A 7312-nucleotide genomic window follows, 5' to 3' on the forward strand; every position below is an offset into this window, starting at 1 on the left:
TGGGGTTGGTATGTAAACTAAAAAAAAGTTAAATCATAGTTTTAAAAATGGGAAAGTTTGCTCTGAAAGCACAGTATAAAGTACTAAAGAGAAGTAGAGCAACCACGTGATCTCATTTTGTCCTCAGCAGTAAATGGCCTGTTGATATATGCATGACAGGCCTTCTACAAATATTTCACTTGATCACACATCTGCCATAGTCAGGAATCTGTGGAAGCTAGAAAAATAGAGAAATAATTCATTGTTTTCAAGGAACTTAATTATATTTTACTGAAAAGTCATGGACCAATGACTTGGATCTGAGAACCAATCAAGGTTCATTTCAGGAAACAGTTTGTGTTTCTTTTCTGCAGGATACCAATAGTCAGGACCAAGTTTAAGGAATGAGCAATACAAAACATTAGAAAGTTCATGAAAACAGACATTTCTCTCTCTTGTCTTTGTTTCTCTCTATTTTTCTTTATTTCTTTTTTCTCTCATTCCCACATTGACTTTAGTTTTTAATAAATTTATAAAAAGACAACTGGGAAATAAGAACACCACACACCAAAATCATATATAAGCCCCATTCCCCCTTTGTTAAGCTTCCCTCTTGGCCATTTTCCCACAACTGAAGATTCTATCATGGTGCTGGTACCACTTCTCTTTTGGGCTCTAAGCCCCTTGGGCCTATGCCCTCCACAGCCCATAACCATTGGACAAGGGTCCATTAGCTATCCTGAGCCTTTGGTTCTCCACTGACTCTCAGGGACGCTGGAGGTCAGTCTCATTTCGCTTGCTGTCTGTCTGGCTCATGGCCCTCAGCTCCTGCCCATGCTTTGAACTCTTTCCAACTATAAAATCACAAGCTACACACTTGGGCTGACTCCTCGATAGACCCAGTCTGTTTCTGAACTAGCATTTGGAATCTGAAGTGACAATTCCATCTAATATTTTTTGCTCCCATCTCTATAACTGGAATTATTGCTGTCACATCTTTTTATATAAATACTTTTCTATTTTTGTATTTTCATGGATACATTAATTGGACACATTTAAAGGGGTTCAGTATATTTCCATACATGCACACACCATGGACTAATCAAACGCAGCCTCCCATTATCCACCTGCCCTTCACTTTCCCTAGGAATCACTATTCTGCTGTCAGGTCTACATTTTCAGCTTTCACATATGAGACAGACTATGTAGTACTTGCCTTTAAGTGTCTGGCTTATATCACTAAGCACAATGTCCTCTAGTTCAATATATTTGTTGCAAATGACAAGATTTCATTCTTCTTTAGTCTAAATAGTACTTTACTACATATAGCCTGGTTTTTTTGTTTGTTTTGTTTTTGTTTTATATTTTTAACCTACTGTCTTAGGGTTTCTATTGCTATAAAGAGACATCATGACCATGGCAACTCTTCTAAAGGATAACATTTAATTGGGGCTGGCTCACAGTTTCAGAGGTTCAGTCCCTTATCATCATGGTGGGACATGGTGGTGTGCAGGCAGACATGGAGATGGAAAAAGAGCTGAGAGTTCTACATCTTGATCCACAGGCAACAGGAAGTGAACTATGCCCACACTGGGCATAGCTTGAGCATATGAGACCTCAAAGCCCACCCCACAATAACACACTTCCTACAACACGGCCATACCTCCTAATGGTGCTACTCCCTCTGGGCCAAGTATTCAAGCACTTGAGTCTATGGAGGCCATATCTATTCTAACCACACCTATTCATCTATTCATGGGAACCTAGATTGATACCTTAACTGTTATGCAAATAAAAAATATTTGCATGCAGATAGCTCTTTTGTATGCCAATTTGCCAAATGTATGTGGCTGTTCATTGAAAGGCAGGATAACTTGATTATGTAGCAGATCTATTTTCAGTTTCTTGAACAATGACCCTACAATTCTCTGCAATGACTATACTACTGTGCATTCCTTATGTGTGGGAGTTCTTAATTCTCCATATAGTTGTCAGTATTTTTTTACCATTTATCTTTTTTATATAAGCTGTTCTAACCAAGATGAAATACTCTCTTATAGTTTTGATTTGCATTCCTCTGTTTGTTAAATCTATTGAATGATTTCCATATGCTTGGATGTTTATATTCTTTCTTTGGAAACAATCTCTTTCAATTATTTTCTCATTTAATTACTTCTTATTCTTATGTTAAAGGGTTTCTGGGTTCCTTATTTACTCTGGATTCAAACAATATCAGATGAATAGCAGACAGATGGTTTCTTCCTTTAGGTACATTGGTCTTCATTCTGGGTTTTTGTTGTTGTTGTTGTTTGTTTTTTGTTTTTTTTTTTTTGCTATGCAAAAGCCTTTTAGGGTGGTGCCATAGTTACCTTCAGCTGTCAACTTGACACAAACCTAGTCACCTGGGGAATGGAAACCTCAACTAAAGAACTTCCCAGATCAAATAGGTCTGTGACCACATTTGAGAGACACTTTCTTAATTGCTCATTGATGTAGAAAAGCCCACTGTGGGCAGTTCCATCCCTGGGCAACTGGGCCTGGATGCTGAAAATCATAGCTGAGCAAGCCAGAGGGAAAAAGCCAGTAAGCAGTTTCTGCTTCAAGCTTGGGCCTTTACTTCCTGTTTTGGCTTCTTTTGATGATGGACTATAACATGAAAATGTAAACCTCTTTCCTCCTCAAGTTGCTTTTGGTCATGGTGTTTGTCATGGCAACAGAAAGCGCACTCGGACAGTTGTAATCCTACTTGCAATCTTTGTGCTCTTGTTTTCTGTGGGGTTTCTTGGTGGGGAGAGTTATCTAGAAAATTGTTGCCTGTGCCAATGTCTTTAAGTGTTTCCTCTCTAGTCTCTTATGGAAGTTTTAGATTCTTGATTTTGTGACTGTTTCTTCTAGATTGGACATAAAATAATCAATGTCATCTTCAATCAGAACACCTGTGGTCATGCTCACAAGACCCTCTCAAGAATGGGCCTACTAATATTCTCACATGAAAAGGCAAGCAGGCTCACAAGACAGATGAAGCCGCCCCTCCTTTCCCAAGGATTACATAAGCAGTTAACAATTGCTAGGAGGGAGAAAGTCTTTGGTGTTGTTTTAGTCACTGTTCTATTTCTGTGAAGAGACGCCATGACCAAGGCAACTCTTATAAAAGAAAACATTTAGTTGGAGACTTGCTTGCACTTTCAGAGGTTCAGTCCATTATCATCACAGCAGGGAGCACAGCAGCATGCAGGCAGGCACTGGAGGAATAGCCGCCTCCTTTGAGCTTTTGAAACATCAGAGCTCACCCTCAATTACACACTTCTTCCAACAAGGCCATGTCTCCTAATCCTTTTAACCCTATCAAAGAACTCAATTCCTCTCCCTGGTGACTAAGCATTCAAATATATAAGCCAATGGGGGCCATTCTTATTCAAACCACCAAAGGTGTGGTCCATTCTTCTGTAAGGAACTCTTCATCTGTGTTGGGTAGATTCATTTCTTTGGTCTGCCATTGCCTTACTCTCCAGTGAACAGGAAATACGATGCTTAGATCACTCAATAGACTTATATTTAGTGCTTTGGTTCATCTTGAATTTTTACTTTTCCCTTTCAAGTATCTTGGACTTTGGCCATCTTGATGATATGTTAAGGATCCTTTTCTGGTCATGTTTACACACAGTCATATAAGACTCCTGTGTAAGGATGTCCATATATTTCCCAAGATTGAGGAAACTTTCTATAATTATTTCATTAAGTAGATTGTCTATGCCATTGACCCTTCACTTCCTGGTATTCCAAATGGAGGTCTTCTCCTTTGGTTCGTAGTTACTTCTCTTGTTTCTTTGCCCATCTCAGAATATATTATATATGGAGACACTATAAAAAAGAAACTGAGTTAAGCGAGTATCAACTCCTTCAAAGGAGAGTATTTCTTTCCCTTCAATCCACTGATGTGGGAATGCATGTCAGTCTATCATCTAATCTCTAATTGAGGTGGATTTAGGAGATACCGTAGCTTTAGTCTAATACATTTGCCACTTACATCAAGAGCCTAATAACTGTCTCCAGATTTCTCTGTAATCTACAAGCCAGCTTCCAGCTTTCCACAGTGTGGGAGACCTTTCCTCTCTTTTCCTTACTGCATAGGCATATGCCATTGAGACACTATACTGTTCCCTTTGCTCTCCAGTCCCATAAATACTTTTTTGTGCCTTGTGAAAAGCGATCTCCCGTGTTAGCCTGCTACTAGCCTTCAGCAGAGAGATGCTGAACGTTTAGTGAAGGCCCCATGGCACACAGAGAAGGTCTCTCCGGGTCTCCCACTGCATCTTAGTTCTTGTCACATGAACCCTGCACCTGGTGAAGGTTCTGTAGGAGAGAAAATGCTCATGAGCTTTAATCCTCCTGCCCATGAGAAGACTGTTACAAATGGGTCTTGTTTCTTACACTTTCTGTGACAGGTATGGGTCATCTTTTCCATGCCTTGGGTAAGGGCAGCAGTCTACCCTAGAAGTTTAGGTTTCTCTTAGAAATGAGCCCCTAGCTTATCGGGTTCTGTTTCATATCAGGAAATGAGGAAAAGCCTTATAATTTTCTATATTCTAAAAACAAAATATTATATAATAAAATTGAAAACCAGCATCCTTGTTCCCTATATGTGTATATAAACACATTTGTTTCTCTCTCTGCACATGATGATGCAACTGATTTGAAAATAATTAATCTCACTATGCATTATTTCTATAAGTTGAATTCTTTCTCAATGCTATGTTCAGTATATATTCCCTCAACAGTATTCATAGCTCCCTCACTCTTTTGAATATTTGCATCATATTCTAACAAATGAATAATCTATCTTTACTTTTTTTTAACTAATGGACATTCAGTTAAATATATACTACAAGTAGCATAGGCATGAAAAGTTCACTAAGGTGTTCAAATTTAGGGATGTCCCTAAGGTTTAATTCTCTAAAAGGAAAATACTGGGTTTAAAATTTATCTTTTAAAAGCTAGCATTAAGTACAACCTAATATCTCATATTGCTCTAAGTAACAGAGATGAAATTTAAACAAAATGTATCCAATATCAAGATCTGCCTTTAACCATTATACTATTCTACCGTGTATGTGGGGTGTGTGTGTGTGTGCATGTGTGTGTGTGTGTGTGTGTGTGTGTGTGTGTGTGTGTACACATAAGGCCAGAAATGAACTGAAACTTAGCAAAGCTATTGTTTTAATTTGTCAGATGAATGAAAATAAGAGTCTGAGTTGAGGTCCAACTACCTAGTCCTTTCACCTGTCTTACTCTCATGGTTCCTCTGGACCATCCGTTAGCATCACTTACAGAATACTGGAGAGAATTCCACACTGCAGATAAGGGATTAAAGAGATCTCTGAGCTAAAAAGAAAAACCCAGCTCAAAGTTTCATGTATTGAAATTTGGCTCAATTCCTAACGGATTTAGATTATGTGAAGTCCACAGGGATTCTCTGTGGATAACCAATCAATATAAGTACAAAGGAAGACTGAGATTAATTTTCAGCTAGATAACATGCTTGAGAAAGCAAAACACAATTTTTCAAAGCTCAAAAAGACCCTAGGCCTATTTGATCTGATGTCGTGATTAATTCATTTCATGCAGAAAACACCCATTCACTCACAAATATTCATCAAACATTTCCCTTCCAAACCATTGTGTTCACTATCACAATACCTACACAAACACGTGGTGATTGGAAAAAATAAGTGAACTCTTGCATTTGGAAGTTTATAAAAATGTGAAAGACTAAAGAAAACAAAGATGTGTGCTACCACCTTCTAGTGCACAAAGAACTAGCAGAGAATAATTTAAATTGCATTGGTAAGATGAATTTTCTAATAGAAATTTCATATTCTCTTTCAACAGGTATTAGGTGAACAAGTATTATATTGTAGATATAGCTAGGTCCTGGGAACATGAGGGGGAATTAGGACATTCCTGACCTCAAACAGTACATAACTGAGTGGGGAAGAAGACATAAGAAATAATTATAACCACACACTTTATTTATATAATAGTAGCATAAGCAAAAGGTGGAAAGAAATCCTAGAGATTTGTTTCATCTTCATCTCAATGCATTCAGCTGGTTGAGAAGCTGTATATGTAACCTCTGGGATGCTAGAGAGTCACAGGCCAGTGTTCTATTTACCAAAGAGGATTCAAGGTACAGAGAGAGGGTGGCTTGACCAAAAATATGTTAGGACAGACCGGGACTAAGAATGTCCTTGATTCCCCAGGCTAGTGCTTGCTTGTCACATACAACTGAGACCTTTTTAGATGTATCCAAAGACTTGTTCCTTTCTCTGACCCAGGTCTTTTCTTGGAAACAGTTGTAGCAAATGGTAGTTCTACCCCTGAGAGTCAGAGGCTGGGATAAACATTTGCGAGTATGCCCAGGGACTTGCCAGAAGCCACAGAAAATACAAACTATTTGAAATAAACATTTTTACTGAAGAATGTGACAGGGAGTACTATTATGTGAATGTTTTGCCATTAGAAACACCCGCCACAAGGTCAGAACTGCCTTGTTTTCTGAAACTCCCCTTTCTGCCTTAACATAAATTCAAGTATACAGCTGCTGTTTTTCTGGAAAAGGAAAAATAATGAAGTTCTGTTAAGTGACCTGTTATTACTAGGCTGGTGAGAACCGCCATCTTTTCCAGGAATTAGTTTAACTCCCTTATTATGCATCAAATAATGAAAGTAAGAAAACCAATATTCAGCCATGATTGTCTAAATCCTCCTTCGGCTTTGTTCACTAAATTACTGAAATATAGAAAAAAAATTAAATTTCTACAAACTAGATGAGATTCTTAAACAGGTCCATTTACTTCAAGTCAAAGATTCCTCGTGCTGGAAATTATCTAAGAATGTGTACTCAAATAGGAAAAAAGATAGATTGCATTAAACACACTGTTTTTAGGTGAATATAAAAAATTATGCTAACACCATAAATACCAAGCAGTGGAGGAATGCTAGTAAATTGGATCGATTTTTAAAATATGATTAAGCTCATTAATAAAATACTAATTAAAGAGCTGAGTGGCTGCATGAAGAAATGTTCAGTGTTGTATGCATGTTCTCACTTCTGGTGTCATTGCTTAGAGATAAAGTGAGAAGCTTACAAGAAAATTTGACTACATGACAGGAAAGTCATCTAGAAGTGAAAAGACAACAGACATCCTTTTAAGAACTGAATAAGCACTTCAAAAATAAAAAAGTTTAAAAGACATCCCAAGGGGCTGGAAAGATGGCTCAGTGGTTGAAGACTACTCTTGCAGATGTCCTAACCTCTATTCCCAACACCCAT

Source organism: Peromyscus eremicus, chromosome 8a (genome assembly GCF_949786415.1).
Source record: "Peromyscus eremicus chromosome 8a, PerEre_H2_v1, whole genome shotgun sequence".
NCBI lineage: Eukaryota > Metazoa > Chordata > Mammalia > Rodentia > Cricetidae > Peromyscus > Peromyscus eremicus.